Source organism: Sus scrofa, chromosome 6, assembly GCF_054392235.1.
Source record: "Sus scrofa isolate SSC_HxYL_T2T_F1_AM1 chromosome 6, Sscrofa_HxYL_maternal_Yorkshire_Landrace_v2.0, whole genome shotgun sequence".
In the NCBI taxonomy this organism is placed as follows: domain Eukaryota; kingdom Metazoa; phylum Chordata; class Mammalia; order Artiodactyla; family Suidae; genus Sus; species Sus scrofa.
Window position 1 is genome coordinate 5,761,732 of NC_139388.1, and position 18,594 is coordinate 5,780,325.

Sequence of the window (18,594 nt, forward strand, 5' to 3'; positions counted from 1 at the left end):
TTAATGCAACAAATATTCTTTGTGCTCCCTCTGTGTACACCATTCTATGACTGAAGGGGAAGATGGTAATAAATGAAGTTGTGTCTGCCCTCAGGGAGCACCAGTCTGCAGGCGGCAGAAATGGATACCTATAATGTTGATCCAACGCATGCTGGGAAGAATGATGTGATTGAGGCAGGAACAAAATGCTGGGGAAAGAGACCCAGTTAATTCTGACTGGGAGATTCAGGGGAGCTTAAGGGAAATGCATGGCTTCCTGAAATCTGTTACCGGGGGAGCAGACTCACACAGAAAGGGCCACCTCTCCCGCCCACCCGTGTGCTTACACGGCACAGACTAGTCCCAGTGCCCTCTTCAGTCCTTTGAAAGCTCCTTGTGTGCCTCAGGGCATTTGCATACTCTGCATGCTCTATTCTAGCGCCACATGCCTCACTTTTCCGAGCAAAGCCAAGACTTAGGGGATATGAAATTAGTTCACGACTCTGGCTTTCCAGATCTCGGACTATATCTGACTTCCTTAGGTCATATGCCCAAAGCTCTCAGAATTTACCTGTGGAAGGTACCCCTCATGTGCTATTTTAATATCTGCCCTCCCTGCTGGGGCTCGAGAAGACAGGAGCTTGCCCATCTTATTCAAATCTTCAGCCCGTGTTAGCTAAGCGGGCAGTGAGTGCATGAATGAAAGCTGGGGCCACTTTCAACCCTGCTAACTCAGAACAAGTATATCAAATGCACAAAGATTTGTGAACTTGGAGAAGCACATTATCCCATTAATGATCATAGAGCTGCAGTAATGACAGTCATAAATTTAAAAGATTTAAAAACTGTTATCAGAGATCACAGACGAATATAAAAATGACCCTGGTTAATGAACCAAAGTTTTTCTTGCTTTATAGGCCTTTGCCCAAGTTCTCCAGCGAATAAAACCTGGATTTCAATCGAGATATCTAATAATTAGTGCATCGTTATAAGCCATTGACAGGGATGCAGGAAGATTTTGAATTAAATGTGCACACAAAGATAAAGTGGAAATGTCAGTATCTTTCCAAGAACATTGCTATGTTCAACATAGGTTATTCGATTTGGTTGTTGAGAAACCAAGAGAAGACTAGCGTGTTAGGAGTCTGCCTTCCTTCATTTACGAATCCACAGAACCAGATCAGTGTGCAGGATCTCAGGTGAGCCTAGTGTAATGGTTGTGAACTGGGCTATGGACCCAGACACCTGCAGTTGGCATCCTCACCCTGAAACACTGTAACTACGGGTGTGTTTCTAACCTTTCCGTGCCTTAGTTTCCTCATCTACGAAATGGGGATGATAAGAGTACTTCTGTCATAGGGCTGTTAGAATGAAATGAGTTGATATGCCCAAAGCACTTAAAACAGTGCCTCTATGGGTAAGCATTTAGTAACTGCGAGCTTAAAAAAAGATGGTTTTCTGGATGAAAACGTTTTTCATTCATTCTTTGCTTCTAAGAAGTGATTATTGTATTTGCCCACTGGACCTATCAAAATAAAGATTTGAGACTGCTCATCAAATTCACTGGCTATTAAAAGACCTCTCCCATCTTTTTAAATTGAAGAAGTTGTGGAGGGAGAAAGGATAGCTTAGACTTGTCTGGCAAGCCCCAGAGAAAGGGATTTTTGGTGTGTTCTATTTGTATCCAGGGCTTGCACTAAGCATTGTCCTGATTTGAATGGAGAGGCAGGTGAGATGACAGGAAGGCAGAAGGTGGTGAGTTGGCCCTGGAAAAGTTTAAGAGCTGAGATTAGAGGTTATAAACCCAGCATCTTCAGCAAATTCCCAGTGCACAAGTGTGAAGTGAAAAGCCAGATAGATGTTCCCTGAGGAGGTGCCCTGGTAGGGATCCCGGAGAGCTGACTGGAAGGGCAAAACCATGGAAAAGGGTGTAACAGCCGTAGCTGAGGCAGGCAGACTTGCTCTGAGAACAGGGTGCACTGGCTTGTTGTTAGCCCCATCAGGGTGCAGCCTGGGGCAGGGCTGAGGGCATGTGACCTAGACTGTGGGCAAGTTCTTCAGCCCTCTGAGCCTCAGACTCCGCATCCATGACATGGATATGACACTAAGGGGACCTGTCTCAGAGTTGGCAGCAGGATTGAATGATGGAGTATAAGCAAGCTTCCTGGACACTGCCTGGCCTAAAGCAGGGACTTTCAGATGTTTGTAATGGCTTCTGAATGCTTGTTTCATAACAAAGACAATGAGAGAGCAGGTCCAGGGAGCGCTGAACAGACAGAACTTCTGAAAGAATGGTCTGTCTTGTCTTTAACAAAAGCTCATTACACATTTGCTGTTATTGATGCAATGCTTGCTCTATTGAGGAAAGATCTCTCTCTGAATTTGCAAGGAAAATAGAGATGCAGCATTCAGAATCTCAACATCTAGTTCCTCAGTGACCTAGGGGAGGAATCCATCTCCTCAGTCTCAGCTTTCTCAACTGCATAGGCGTGAGAACCCCAACCCTCTTCACTGGACTGTCCAGGTTTTAGGTGAGAGAGAGAGCGTGCGTGGAGCATGGAAGGGCTTCATCAGCTTAAAAGCAACTATGTCATTGTCCGGTAGTGCTGGTTCTCTGCTGTTGGCATTATTCCCAGTCCTGTGAAGGATACAGGTGGTTGGTCATGTGTGACTGGCGGTATCGTCCCAGCAATCTTCTGCCCAGAGGAACAATGATGTTTCTGAGCAGTGTGGGGGCTCCCAGTCCTGCAAAGTCTATCCCTTGCAGGGTCTTCCAGTGTCTTCCCACTGCACTTCGGGTGAACAGGATCCTCGCCTTGTCTGCATGATCAGCCCCTTCCATCCTGTCCAGTCTCACAGCTCTGCCATCTCTCATGCTTCTCCAGCCACAACGGATGCCTCTCAGTTCCTCAAGCAGGACACGTTCTTCCCAGCCTCCAGGTTCTCACATGGACCCTCTGTGTCCTCCCAAGTCTCACTGTCGTGGGTTTACTTTTGGCTCCCCCAAAAAGATCTGTTGGAAGCCTAACTGGCAGTATCTCAGAATATGACCTTCCTTGGAAATAGAGGTTGCCAAGCTAAAATGAGGTCTCAGAGTGGGCTGTAATCCAATATGACTTGCGTCCTTACAAAAAGGGGAAATTTATGCACAGACACATGCACAGGGAGAAGGCCATGTGAAGATGAGGGCAGAGATCAGGGGATGCATCTGCAAGCCTATGACCACCACAGAGAGCCACCAGAAAACTAAGACATGGGCTTGAAGAGAGTCTTCCTCAGCAAGAAACACCCTCTGGACACTGTGATCTTGGACTTCTGGCCTCCACAACTGTGAGCGAATAAATGTTCAAGCCACATACTGTGTGCATTTTGTTATAGCATCCCTAGGACACTAACAAAGTCATCCTAGATGTCACCTCCTCAGAGACCTCCCTGAGCTCCACAGTAGGTGCCCACATCATGTCCATCTATGATGAGTTCACCCATTCCATACTGTCACTAGGGGCCTTCCGTAGCTATTTACTGGTCAGCTGTCCTCACTTTAGACCATAACTTCCTGAGGTTAAGGAACATGTTTGTCGGGCTGAGATGCTGTGCTCACCACACTGCATTCCAGCTTAACACAGTGCCTGGCAGAGGGGAATCATGGAATATGCTTCTGATGGACGGGCTGAATGAATCAATAAATAAATGCACGCTGGAAGGCTGATGTTATGATATGCAACATGTAAATATAGGTACATTCAGGTAAGACAGGCTGAGGAAGATACTTCTCATAAATTCTTTTCTCAGATCTGGGCAGGCCGACAGCAAAATAAAATGCTGCCTGTAGTGGGAAAACTGATTCAGCCTATAACTGAAATAGATTTTAGCTTGGAAACAAATGAATATATTAAAAGAAGTTTTGGGTTATTTTATTTAATCCCACTTAGAAGAACGAACCCATATAGAACTCTGGGGTTACGGAATATTTTCTTTCTTGTTTTTAAGTTTGTAGGATAAGTTGAGTTTATCTCCACAGTAATGATTCCTTTATGTATTATTTATTAACACTGAGTTTTTTTTCTCTCTCTCTCTCTCTTTTTAACTTGACCAGTAGGGAAGTAGATTTAGGGCTCTCTGCAGTTTATATAGATTCATTTATTCACTTCTGGAAAGAAATTTAACTCCAACCCTCTCGGCTCTCTGTGCACCACAGTAAAATGATAAAACTTAGAGTCCCTCATGACTTTGTGCTACAGTACGGCCCCTTATTTTTCACTAGCAGCAGTATTTTGTGCCACAGTGAGAATGGCCTGGGATCTACTATCAGCCTAGAGCAGCCTCCCTCATCTCCAAAAGCAGTGGGTTGGATGAGATTCTTTCTAAAGTCCCTTCCAGCAACGTCGCTCTAACTTTTTGATTGCCTTTGTTGCTTACTGTCAAATATTTATAATTTATTCACTCATTCACCCATTATTTGGTGATGTGCCAGGCTGGGTACTGGGGCCAGAGCAGGGAACAAAAGAGATAAAGTTCCTTTTCTCATGGAGCTTACATTCTAATTTGGGGAGAGTGACAATAAGTGGAACAATAACTCAATTATATGGTACACTAAAAGATGAATTTTATATACCATTAGAATAAAATATGGAGGATAGCATTAAGATGGTGGAATAGAAGGACTGGAGCTCAACTTCTCTCCTAAAAACAACAAAATTCACAACTAAAGGCTGGGCAATCTTCACGCAAATGGACCAGAAACCTTCAAAAAGATACCCTACTCCAGAAGACAAAGAGGAGGCCACATCAAGAGGTAGGAGGGGTGATTCCGTGATATAAACAACCCCATACTTCCCGGGTGGGAAGCCCCACAGACTGGAAACTAACTGGTTCATAGAGACTCACCTATGGGAGTGAGAGTTCTGAGCCCCACATCAAACCTTCATGTGTGGGGATCTGGTACTGGGAGAAAGAGCCCCTGGAGCATCTGGCATTGAAGGCCAGTGGGGCTTGTGCGCAGGAGCTCCACAGGACTGGGGGAAATAGAGATCCCATTCTTTTTTTTTTTTGTCTTTTTTTTTTTTTTTTGCTATTTCTTGGGCCGCTCCCGCGGCATATGGAGGTTCCTAGGCTAGGGGTCTAATCGGAGCTGGATCCACCGGCCTACGCCAGAGCCACAGCAACGTGGGATCCGAGCCGCATCTGCAACCTACACCACAGCTCACGGCAACGCCGGATCATTAACCTACTGAGCAAGGGCAGGGACCGAACCCGCAACCTCATGGTTCCTAGTCAGATTCGTTAACCACTGCGCCACGACGGGAACTCCGAGACCCCATTCTTAAAAGGCGCACACAGACTTTCACGTGCACTGGGTCCCAGGGCAAAGCAAAGGCTCCATAGGAATCTGGGTCAAACCTGACTGCAGTTCTTGGAGGACATCCTGGGAAAACAGGGGTGAATGTGGCTTGTTGTGAGGGAAGGACATTGAAAGCAAAGCTCTCGGGAATATTGAGCAGCTGCCCTTCTCTGGAGGTGGCCATTTTGGGAAAATCTGGCCCCATCCTCAGTCAGCTGCTGAGAAGCCCCAGGGCAAACAACAACCCAGGTGGGATCACAGCCCCGCCCCTCAGTAAACAGGCTGCCTAAAGACCCCTTAGGCACACAGCTGCCTCTAATCCCATCCAGAGACTAAGCCCCACCCACCAGAGGGATTAGAATCGGTTCCACCTACCAGGGGGCAGGCATCAGCCCCTCCCATCAGGAAGCCTACAGCAAGCCCCCATACCAAATTCAGCCACATGGGGGAAAGACATCAGAAGTTAGAGAGGCTGCAACTCTATTATCTGTAAGAAGGTCACCACACCAAAAACCTATAAAAATGAAAAGACAGAGAACTATAACTCAGACGAGGGAGAAAGAAAAAAACCCAGAAAAACAGCTAAGCCATGAGGAGATTCTCAGCCTCCAGGAAAAAGACTTTAGACTGTTGATGCTGAAGAAGATGCAAGACATTGGAAATAAACTGGAGGCAAAGATGGATAACTTACAGGAAACACTGACCAAAGAGATACAAGATACAAAACTTAAACAAAAAGAGATGCAAAATACAATAACTGAAATAAATTCACTAGAAGCAGCTAACAGCAGAATACAGGAGGCAGAAGAACAAATAAGTGAGGTGGAGGACAGATTAGTAGAAATTATGGGTGCGGAACAGAAAAAAGAAAAAAGATTGAAAACAAATGAAGAGAGTCTTGGAGAACTCTGGGACAATGTTAAAGGCACCAACATCCGTATTATAGGGGTGCCAGAAGGAGAAGAGAGAGGGAAGGGGACAGAAAAAATATTCCAAGAGATAATAGAATAAAATATGTATGTGTACATATTAGAAAAGAATAGAATGGGCAAAAGAATATTACATAACAATATATGATGGTATACATGTAACAGTGTATATAATATGGAACACAATAATTACATTTAATAGTGTGTTAGAGGCTGAGACACAACAGGCTGTAATCAGGATTTACCACATGAATAAGAATTTCATCTCTAGTTAAACTTTTGATGTTGCCTCTGTGCTAGGCCCTAGAGGCAGTGATGAAAAGGACATATCCCTAAATATCAAAGCATCCAAATGGAATCATCCAAATGGAATCAGGAGCTAGAGAATGAGGACACGATTAGAAGGCAGTGTGGTAACACCAGGCAGAGGGATGTTTAGCGTGTGTAGGAACAAGAAGAGAGAAGCAGCAATCTGAGGGGGAGTTTATGACTTGGGGATTTATAAAAAGGATAAATTGGGATTTCACCAGGTACTAAAGAAGAGAAAGGCATTCCAGGGAGAAGGGAACAGGATGTGCAGTGGCATGGAGGCATGCCAAAGCTTGGCAAGTTGGGGGAATAATGAGCTTCAGGGCAGCCTGAGATGAAGGTAGGTTGAGATGGAATGGACAGTGTTTAAAACCATCCACGCAGAAGACCCAGTGATCTTATTTCTAACACTGTTCAGCATGAAATGGTTTCCAGGTGCAGTGTGGGCTTGGATGTTTCATTTTCCAACATCTCCTTTGTGCTGCTTTTGGCTTTCTCCTTTGGAATTCTTGGATTCTCATCTGTAAGCTGCGTTATGGAGGTGTAGTAATGTTACATTCATAGAGTTTAAAAAAATAGATGTTTTATAGCCTTGTGGTTGCTGCTCTGGGTGTGAGGATATTGTCTTTGAACAGAAGCAGATGGATGAAGTCTTCGGAGGCCACTATACTAGGGAGTGGCTCAGTGATGAGACTGCCAGCTGTAGTAAAAATGGCTTTTATTGCCATTGAGTTGCTGCTGACCCTCTGAGCTTCACCAGAGGGTTAGCAAAGACACAGGATTTGCATAGAAGCTCACACAAGGATGATGGGGATCAACACATTTCGAATATATTTATGAGGGAGTGATTAATGCAATAAATCATCTGGCTGTCTGGTCTACCTCTACAAGGGGCTTGAAGAACCAGCCACAGTGTACTTAGATTTTCCCACTTAAAACAATCCAGATGTTCTGACATCACACACACAGTGTATAATCCACGTGGGCATTTCCAACAATGCAAGATTTCTCACCCTGCTGTCTTTGAACAATTAAATCCAGGAAAGTACACACCACTCTTTTCCTTAGCTAGAAGAATCCTGTTTGGATACGGCTTCTATTTATAGAGCATTCCTTTATTTGTACAAATGTTTCTCTTCACTCTCTTTTAGTCAAGAAACCCAGCTGTAGACTTGCTGTTTCAAGTACCTTTGAAATTTGAACATTAGATTTAGTTTATGATTCATGTTTTTCTATGACCTTGGTGCGGGAAAAGAAAGCAATGAACTAACTCTTTCCAAGTGAAGATAAATGGGGAATGTGCGTGTTGGCTGTTTTGCAGCTAACCCTTCTTCAATTATATGATGGGAAGTTGGGAATGCAATTTACAATAGATGGCTCATGGAGTCCTTGGACAAGGTATGGGCCTGGACAAAGATGGACTAGGAACTGATGTAATCAGGAGTGATGTTACCATTTGCACAGTTTGGAAGAGGGATCCACGCATAGAAATCACACTCTTCTATTCTCTCCATATATGCCATTTCTGTACATACTGGGATGCCCCCATCTAGCATACAAAGCACAGGATAAAGATCCCAACAGTGTATGTTTGGTTTTATTTAAAACTTCAGCCGTAGAGAAAACTGCCAGATATGTGATTTCACAGCATCACAGCAAAAAGTATCACATATTTCACCATAATAGCTATAAAAAGCTTCACGGGAAGACAGAGTCTGGACTATTTGGAATAACATTTAATCATCTTTAAAGATTTATCTGGTTGTTAAAATGTCTCGGACTCCACCCTCCAGAAAAGTCACTTGAGTCAGATAATTGAAATGGGTTCGATCTTCTAAGAGGTATGTGGTTGGCTTTCTGGATTAGTCTCTATTGAGCAAGCAGAATGTGTAATTATGTGGCCAGTGTTTAGACATAGGCACCTCTGAATTAAAAGGGCTCTCCTAAGGGAAATAAACTCTTATGGAAGTAGGAGAGTTTCATTTAAAGCACTCACATATATTGCATGGAATCCCGGAAGAGTGGATAAATATATTCACTTCAATTAGACTTTTGGTAAAGGATGGCACACAAAGGTGCATTCACTAGCTTTATACCTGGAGCCATCAAACTGCGAACAACAAATGAAAAGATCCAAAAGACTTAAGAAAACTCCAAATATTCATGTCAACTCAAGAATGAGGGAAACTGAAAGCAAATCTGCCTCTAATTACATAGTTCAATTCCATTTCTTGACAATCAGTATTAAGGTGGAGACATAAGAGTTCCCATTGTGGCTCAGTGGAAATGAATCCGACTAGGAACTATGAGGTTGCAGGTTCAATCCCTGGCCTCACTCAGTGGGTCAGGGATCTGGTGATGCTGTGAGCTGTGGTGTAGGCTGGCAGCTACAGCTCCAATTTGACCCCTAGCCTGGAAACCTCCACATGCCATGGGTGCAGCCCTAAAAAAGACAAAAAATAAAAAAAAATAAGGTGGAGACATAAAACTTTTAATCTTTTTACAAAAATGAGTTGAGTATGAAGTGAACGGTACTGTCACAACAATTATTTTCTTCAATCAATATTTTAAATGAAAATATAATGATGCTTTATGCTACAGTGAATCCTCTCTATACAATATCTATTGCTTTTTTCCCTGGTAACCCAGATTTAAAAGCTAGGCCATATTTTTCCTTTCTTGACATCCCTCAAATCTAGGATATCTCAAGAAATATGGACTTAACGCAAAACCCCCCTATGTATTTGAAAGCACTGGAAAGCTATCAAGGCAGCCAAAAGTTGCAAACTCAGGATCCTGCTGAGAAGGGAAGTGCCCTGAAGTGAAGTCAACACTTGATGGAACTTTTACCGTGAAGGTACTTTCTAAATTGTAAAGACACAAGGACAAGAGGTGATGAACCTGAGCAGAAAGTGCTAAGAGAGCAGGAAGCTGAGCAGAGCTTCCAACAGTCTCATGGAGCTTGAGCAGACAACAGAAATTGAGGGTCTCCAAGGTGGAAGAGCACTTGTGAAAACACCCATCTTTCAGTTAGGAGCCCAGAGAGGCTGTGCCCAAGGAGTAATGGAAACCAGGAAGCAGATGAGCCCTCGCAGAGATGGAAATCCAACAATGAACCACCTTAGTCCCAGACCAATTTAAAGTTGCCTTTTCCCACACAGAAGGCAAAAACAAATCCTTTCTGGAGAAATACAACATCAGCCAGACCCCTACGTTATCTCTAAACATTTTCCACATATGTTGTTCATGAATACACTTAAAAATTTCTAGGTGTGCTGAGGAACCATAACAAATGACCAAAAACCAAGAAACAAATACTGAAAGTAGAAATAGACATGATCTAGATACTAGAGTTACCAGACATTGAATTTTAAAGAACTCTAGGGAAAATATTCAAAAAATAAAATGGAAAATTTCAACATTTTCACCTATAAAATAAATAGAAATGATATAATTTAAAATGTATTAAGCAGATTAGAAATCAATAGATGGGTATAATTGTAAATATGGTGACCTAGAAAACAGGTCAACAGAAGCATAGGGAGTTAACATATACACAATTAGATAAACAGGAGAAGAGAATGGGTCAGAAGAAATATTTGCAGAGATATGTTATGGATTGAGATGCTAAGGAACAAGTATGATAAATACAATTTAAACTACACCTCATGAGTTCCCTCTGTGGCTCAGTGGTTAACGAATCTGACTAGGAACTGCGAGGTTGCGGGTTTGATCCCTGGCCTTGCTCAGTGGGTTAAGGATCCGGGGTTGCTGTGACCTGTGGTGTAGGTTGCAGACGCGGCTCGGATCCTGCGTTGCTGTGGCTGTGGTGTAGGCTGGCGGCTACACCTCCAATTGGACCCCTAGCCTGGGAATCTCCATATGCTGTGGGAGTGGCCCAAGAAATGGCAAAAAAGACAAATAAATAAATAAACTATACCTCAGCAGGCTATAATAAAACCATTGAAAAGTAAAGAAAAAGAAATATTGGGAGTTCCCGTCATGGCGCAGTGGTTAATGAATCCGACTAGGAACCATGAGGTTGCGGGTCCGGTCCCTGCCCTTGCTCAGTGGGTTAACAATCCGGGGTTGCCGTGAGCTGTGGTGTAGTTTGCAGACGTGGCTCGGATCCCGCGTTGCTGTGGCTGTGGCTAGGCTGGCAGCTACAGCTCTGATTCGACCCCTAGCCTGGGAACCTCCATATGCCGTGGGAGCGGCCCAAGAAATGGCAAAAAAGACAAAAAAAAAAAAAAAAAAAAAAAAAGAAATACTATTAAAAGTAGACAGAGAAAAGAGCCATATATCTTTCAATGGAGAAGAAAGTATTATCGGTAACTAACTTTTCAACAAACATTAACCGCTATCAAAAGTCGGTGAAATGGCATCTTGAAAGTGCTGCAAGAAAATAACCGTCAGCTGAGATTCTGCATTCAATGAAAATATAATAAAAATTCAGGCAAAAAATTCTAGACAAATAATAAGAGAATTTGTCACCAACAGATCTGTATTATTCTTTTTTTTTTTTTTTTTTTTTTTTTTTTGGTCTTTTTGCTATTTCTTGGGCCGCTCCCGTGGCATATGGAGGTTCCCAGGCTAGGAGTCGAATCGGAGCTTTAGCCACCGGCCTACACCAGAGCCACAGCAACGCGGGATCCGAGCCGCGTCTGCAACCTACACCGCAGCTCACGGCAACGCTGGATCGTTAACCCACTGAGCAAGTGAAGGGACCGGACCCGCAACCTCATGGTTCCCAGTCGGATTCGTTAACCACTGCGCCACGAAGGGAACTCCATGTATTATTCTTAAAATAAAAAGGAATTCTTTGGTCAGAAGGAAAATTATCCCACATGGAAGCAAAGAAACATGAATGAATAAGTAATAATATAAAGAGTGAATAAATGATTATTTACCTAATAAAACAGAATTTTTGTGAAATTTAGCAGAATTAAAACATGTGATATCACTATATAAAGAGACAAGGGGAGGTATAAAGGGAATCCAAATGTTCTAAGATTTTTGCAGTATCTAAGAATGATAAGAGTTCAATTTATAATAGTCTCTGTAAGTCAAGGATATATATTTTTGTTTCTCAGAAACCACAAGGATATAAAAATGAAGTATAACAAGTTATTAAAGCAGGAGATAAATGATAAATATGATTAATTCAAAAAGAAGTATGAAATGAGAGAAAAAATATATAAAAAGTGCAACAAATAGAATTTGTTAGGATTGCTAGATTTAAACCTAAATACATGGTACTAGCATTAAACACAAATGGATAATATAATTTAAGTAAGACTAGGATGGTCAGAATTGATTACAAAAATCAAAAACCTAATACATGCTGCTTGTAAGAGATATTCTAAATATAAGACTATATATAGGCGTTCCCGTCGTGGCGCAGTGGTTAACGAATCCGACTAGGAACCATGAGGTTGCGGGTTCGGTCCCTGGCCTTGCTCAGTGGGTTAACGATCCGGCGTTGCCGTGAGCTGTGGTGTAGGTTGCAGACGCGGCTCGGATCCCGCGTTGCTGTGGCTCTGGCGTAGGCCGGTGGCTACAGCTCCGATTCAACCCCTAGCCTGGGAATCTCCATATGCCACGGGAGCGGCCCAAGAAATAGCAACAACAACAACAACAACAACAACAACAAAAAAAAAAAAGACTATATATAGAAAACTTGAGATAAGAAACAATGGAAAGAAATATACCATGCTAATAGAAGATGAGGTAAATTTTAAAGCAAAAAGCATTTTTGCAGATAGGGAAGTAAAGTGTGTAATAACAAAGTGTCAATATATTAGGGACATAACACTTTTAAATTTATATGCACTTAATAAAACAGCTTCAAATATTCAAAGAAAAACTTCATACAACAGAAGAAATAGATACATCTACAATCATAGATATCTTATCTACTCTTGTAGTAACTGGTAAGATAAGATAAGTATGTAGAAGATTTGAACAAGAATATTAAACAACTGTCAATTCACATTGTTTTCAAGTGTATATGGACCATTGATCAACACTGCTCGCGTGCTGGTTGTAAAGCAAGTCTCAACAAATATATTAAAGTACTGTCACCCTATAAAGTATGTTCTCTACTAATATGGAATAAAGCTAGATATCAATAACACGAGTAACAAGGTGCCTTCAAACGGGGGAATCAAGTGATATACATTTAGGCAGTGGTGGCTGGGAAGGGTTTTAGGAAGACTATGAGTGACTCGTCAAGTTCTGTTTCTTGATCTGGGTTTGTGTTTGACTTGTGGAAAATAAAATTACCCAGTAATCATATACTTTTTTTGGTTAGGAAGTTATATGTTTATTAAAAAGAAGTCAATAAATCTTGAGCAAGCCATACTATCTGCAATTTAGAAAGACCTTTTGAATAAAGTATCTTTCCAATAAAACAAATGAGAAATGATAGCCTCAATTTAATATGGCGAGTAACTTCTTTTTAATTTTAACCCTAAGGAAATAAGAGAAAATTTAGATAAAACTTTAATGGATTGTATATCATAGCATCATTACTCACAATAGCAAAGATGCTGAAAGAGCTCAAATGTCCATCAGTAGCTGTACAGATAAACAAACCATGGTATATCCATAGAATGGAGCATTATTCATCTGTAAAAAGGAATGAAAGTCTGGTACAGACTACAACATGGAGGAACCTTGAAAACATTATGCTGAGTGCAAGAAGCAAGTCAGAAAAAGTCACCTATTTTATGACTAAATTTACATGACATGTCCAGAATATACAAGTCCACTGAAACACAAGGAAGATTAGTGGTTTCTAGGGGTTGTAGGAAAAAGGGGATGGGGAGTGACTGCTAATGGTCATGGGATCTCTTTTGGGCATCTTGAAAATGTTCTGGAATTAGATGGTAGTGATGGATATCTCTGCATATACTAAATGTACAGAATATACTAAAAACCAACTAATTATATATTTTAGAAGGGTGAACTTTACTGTATGTGAATTATATCTCAAAGTTGTTATTAAAAATTAATGGAAATGAAGCAGAAGTGATAAAGTTATGGAATAAAATAAATAAATCTTATCCCAACATCATCTTGTATCAGATATTTCATTAAGAGGACAAAGTAAATTTCCTACATAAGAAATCAAACAGCTCCTCGATGGGTAAATCTACTAATGAAGAGAAGTGAATCATAATGAACAGACTGATAAAGATTTAAATTTCTTGTGATTTACCTGCAATGCCAACATCAATAAAGACAATGTAAAACTTTCAATATGCCTCAAAACAAGGACACGGATGGCATGATTAGCAAGTGTCATCAATTTAAAGATTAATCTTTAGCCAGGAGCATTTGAAATTACATAGCTCATATACAGACAGAAATGCAACAGAGATTTTCTTAAATTTAACAGCAATCGTCAAAATTCACATGATTTTTCCAATAGCAAAATATGTGGTCAAGATAAAAAAAAGTTTCTAAACTCTCCACAATGCAGAGCAAATTTCTATCAACCCTGCTAGAGTCTTTTTGCTCTTTCTATAGGAAATGGTTTTACATAATTATTCTATGAAGAAGACAACAGAGTTTTCAGTCAAACATGTAAGAGAAAAAGGATTATAGGGTGAATTAGGCAGTTAATTAAGAAAATACTTTTATTATAAAAGCTAATAGTCCAAAGAAAAATAAGACCCCTGAAGCATCAAGGTCCTTGAAGCCCTGATACTGGATTTTAGGCACTGGAGACTGGATCCCAGCATCTGCTTGATAATTTAATGCAAATATCTGCCAGTGGCTCAGCTTTAGCTTGCTGGCTTCCAGTTCATGCCATTTATCTTTGACCCTTTATGAAAACTGGAGCACTTACCCCTCTCTCAACTTCCAGCTGGAAGACAGGGCCTTTTACATTTTATGTCATTTTTATTACAGGTATTGTAACGTTATAGCTCAAACACTGAAACATTTACATTAGAAAGAATTCATCAAAGAGCCAGAAAAAAATCCTAAGTTATTAAGTCTTCATTGCCAATTGACATTTTAAGGTAAAATGTGAAAATCAATAGATTGAATAAATGAAGAAAAACTAATTTAAAAATCCTATCCTCATTTGCAAACACATTCTTTTAAAATTAATGGTGAGTACATTAACCCTCCTGAACTTAGGTTTAGGTGAAAATATGACTTATTCAGTTAGTACGTGCTGAGCATCAACTGTGTTATAGGCACAAATCAGATGTCTTTTCAAAAAAAAATTTAGAGAAATTGGAAAATCACTTTGCTCCAAATGGGATTTAGATTCCCAAGTATAATTCAAACTCTGGGTTTGGATAGTTTAACTAGATTTCCGGAAATCATTTCCAAATGCCTAATCTAGGAAAATCAAAACTAACATTTAAATATAAACCAACAGTTAAATCCATGTGTAAAAACTATTAGAAAAATTCACAGAAGACTCTCTATAGTGAGACAAGTGCTTCTAAATAAATTTTCCATGAAAATCAATGACCAAAAATTGATTTAATGTATCAGCAATTTTAAGTACTTGGTTTATCATATCAAGTGACACTGTATTCAAGTTAAAATCACCTTCAGGAACCATTCAGCAAATACTGAACTACTGAGTGCTGACTGGGAATGCAACAGAGAATAAGAGAGGTACAGGCTTTGCCTCTTGGCAGGCTTATAGTCAATGTGAAAAAACACAAGGGAAACCACAAATGATCTCAGTTTGCACTAAGAATTTATTATTTAAAATAACCTTTAAAATATCTCCTTTCTTAGTAACAACCTATATCTTATCAACGCTGGCAACCTGCCAACTAAAGATAGTTGGAATCATTTCTTGGTCTCCCTTACAGATAAGGAAGCCCAAAGAGATGTAAGCAGATGTGATCCGACTTTCTGGGGAGGCTTGTTAAGTGATGTTTACTTAGGTGGCAGGTCCTCCTTTGCCCGTCTAATTTCCTGCTTCTTTCTACATGTTATATGGTCATGATGGCTGGCACTGCCGTGACCCTACTGTACTGCGAGGCAGCTTTGGGGAAGGCAGGGAAGAAGAATAAGAGGAATATGGTAAAGATAAGAGGAGTCTCATGGTGTCACCATATTGGCCTGGGACTGCCTGGCTACAGATCTTTATGTGAGAGAAACTATACCTCTATCTTGTTTAACATGGCATTATTTCCAGGCTGTTATTTGCAGCTGACTCTAATTCCTTTTTTAAACAGATCAGAAAATGCATTTCTCTGGAAATGGAAAACCATGTAAAATAGAGTTTAAAAAAGGCAACAACCCTACATTTCTATGACTTTTCTAAGAACTGTACTGATGTATGGAGAAACTTAGGTAAGACCACATCTTCCTGGACAGGTTTCTAGATACCTTCAACCCCAAGTGATCATGATGTCCATTCTGGGATGACTGAACCTTGGTCTTCATCTCCAAAAATTATTTCAACTTCAAGACCACAAGGTCCACGTTTCCTTTCTTTTCCTCGGCCATCCTGTCCGACCTCTCCCTCATTCAGGACCACTACGTATGGGCTGAGTCCTCATCACTTATCCTCCACCTAACAGGTTTCTCTTGGCCTTCTTTGATTTTGCCCACAGTGGTGAGTTTTATAGATTCTGCCACCTCGCCTCCAGAATTCCTTCTCCCCTGGTGCTTGAGGGTCTCCATCATGTACTTTGAAGTGCTTGAGCTGGTTCATAGATCACTTTAAAGGAAAAGAGCAGCCTTCCATCAAGGAGGGGAGAGGGCCCTTTAGATAAGAATGTCAGGTGGGCTTCTACATTTTAGAACATTGTCGTCATCGGAGCATCATCCTGCTCACTGCTGCCATCTTCCTCACCACCTTCCTCGTCGCTGCCTTTATCCCACTAGCCTCACCACCACTGCTCTCACTACCAGCTTCTAAATTACCACTCTGTTCTTATCCCCCGAACTCTGGAGAACATGAGGTGACAAGAGCACTACTGCTTTTCAGTAGCAGCTCATTGAATGGTCACAAGAACCCAGTGAGGTGGGCTTTATGACCAGTGACAGAAGGTTCATGTAGATGGTGACCAGGCTCACGTTCCATGGCCGGCTGGCACGGTTTCAATCTGGGTCTGGTCCAGCGTCTACCCCTTCACATCAGTGTTATACCCCCTCTAGCATTCTGGTGCCCACAACATGGGAATCCCCCCACCCTTCAACCACAAAGAACATCGGCCTTCCAGGAACATGTTAGAAAATGTAACTGAATTTGATCTCTCCAACAGTGACAAAGACGCCTTTGGGATATCATGTATCTCAGAGAGAGTTTGAAGTACTTGCTAGCTACCCATTTTTCTTGTGTTATTACTTGTATCTTCATACAGTAATGATGAGCTGTGATATCAGCTCTGCCCTGTGGAAATCTCAAGCTCATCGTCCATGTCCATTTGAAGAAAATTTTGTGTGTTTGCCAATATTTACAGGTAAATACATTTTCCATTATGCTACTCAGGGTCTCTTACTTAAGATCTGTATTAAATCGTTCCTTGAACTCAGTGGTGTTAACAATAACAACAACAACAACAAAAGCTTCTTTCTCACAGGATATAGTCCTTTACCAGGCATACAATTATAAGCTCAATTCAGGCTGCAATGAAATAACAAATTAATCTCACCCACTTGGTAGCACTGATAGGTTTTCTTATTTTAGATTGAGGTTATCTAATTTCTATTTTTATTACTATGTTTATATTGAACATTATACTAGGTCTTGAGTTATTATTTTTTTTGAAATAGGTACATAAGAAATTCTACAAATAAACCAACATCCCCCACTGAATATCCCATGAATACCAGTTCAATGAGACACGATGAGATGGTCCAGGAAAAATTATTTCCAGGCCAAATATGTCTGAGAAAGCCTATAAACCATACATACACCTCTTAGATAAACTCAAAGCCTTTTAAAGGTAACTGGGAGGTCCTACAATAAAAAAAAAAAAATCTTTCACACTGTTCATCACAGTGTTCTCCACATCTGTTTGATCCTAAAATCTTCCCCACTGCCTGCCTGACAATAATACAACTTGTGGAACTAATCTCTTGGAACACAGTTTGAGAAACATAGGAATAACGCGTGATCTGTACTAGCAGTTTTAGAAACACTGTCGTGGGAGCAATAGAATAGACTGCATCAGCTACATGGACTTTGCTGTTTTGAGGTTAGAATCTTGAGCATCCAAGACACCACTGGGAGAGGGTCATGGAGGGCTGCGGATATGGAGAGGTTACTGGGGAACCAGGGGGCTGGAGGGGTCATCTGGAGTAGCCCTGGGACTCTTTAGACGGGGGTGGGCAACTGAAAATCCATGCATGGGTCTTTCTCGGAAAGAATGGGAAGGTAGAAGACATCACTGCAGACAAGGAAGCAGAGCACTGTGGCTAAGTGTTCTCAGGGGGCTGTATTCACCTTCTATTTCTAAGAATGCCTATGACCTTGGAGATCTAGATTCTCTGAGCTTAAAATAAGCTCCCTCATTGGTTTTTTAAAAATATGGTTCAAGAAACCAACCTCACAGTGAGACGAAGCAATAGACCAAAGGTGGAGAGCCCCATGGCGGTGGTGGATGTACAGGAAAGGTTGGGCAAACGGCGGGGCTGTCGTTACTGAGTCTACACTCTTGGTCAGTAAGAGGGGCATCAAATCCTTGGCCCTGGTCTTGGCCCCCAAAGAAACCATGACCTTAGCACATTTCCATCAGATGCATAATGCCAATGGCTTCCTATTTTGGATACATATTCAGCAGCTGAATGCAGTCTTGCAAACTCAGCCTATCCCCAAACGTTGCTCCACATCCACAATCATAAAAGCACAGGAGCTGAGAATAAACAATAGCTCTTCCAGACAAGCTAACTTGGTTGTTATTTATAAGATCCTGGGCCACCCTGCTATTGCCAAGAAAAATCTGCTTTACCTTCTTGCTGCTGTTCCGTCTGGACTCTCAATCTGTACTTGCTGAAAAAAATGGTTATTGTTATGCTAAAATCACAATGGGACTAACATAATTCAGC

General features: G+C 41.2%; 1 protein-coding gene across 31 annotated transcripts in view; it reads right to left on the minus strand.

Annotated features, from left to right (window-relative positions):
• CDH13 (cadherin 13) overlaps window positions 1-18,594 on the minus strand; it is a 1,446,594-nt gene that overhangs the window by 133,337 nt on the left and 1,294,663 nt on the right.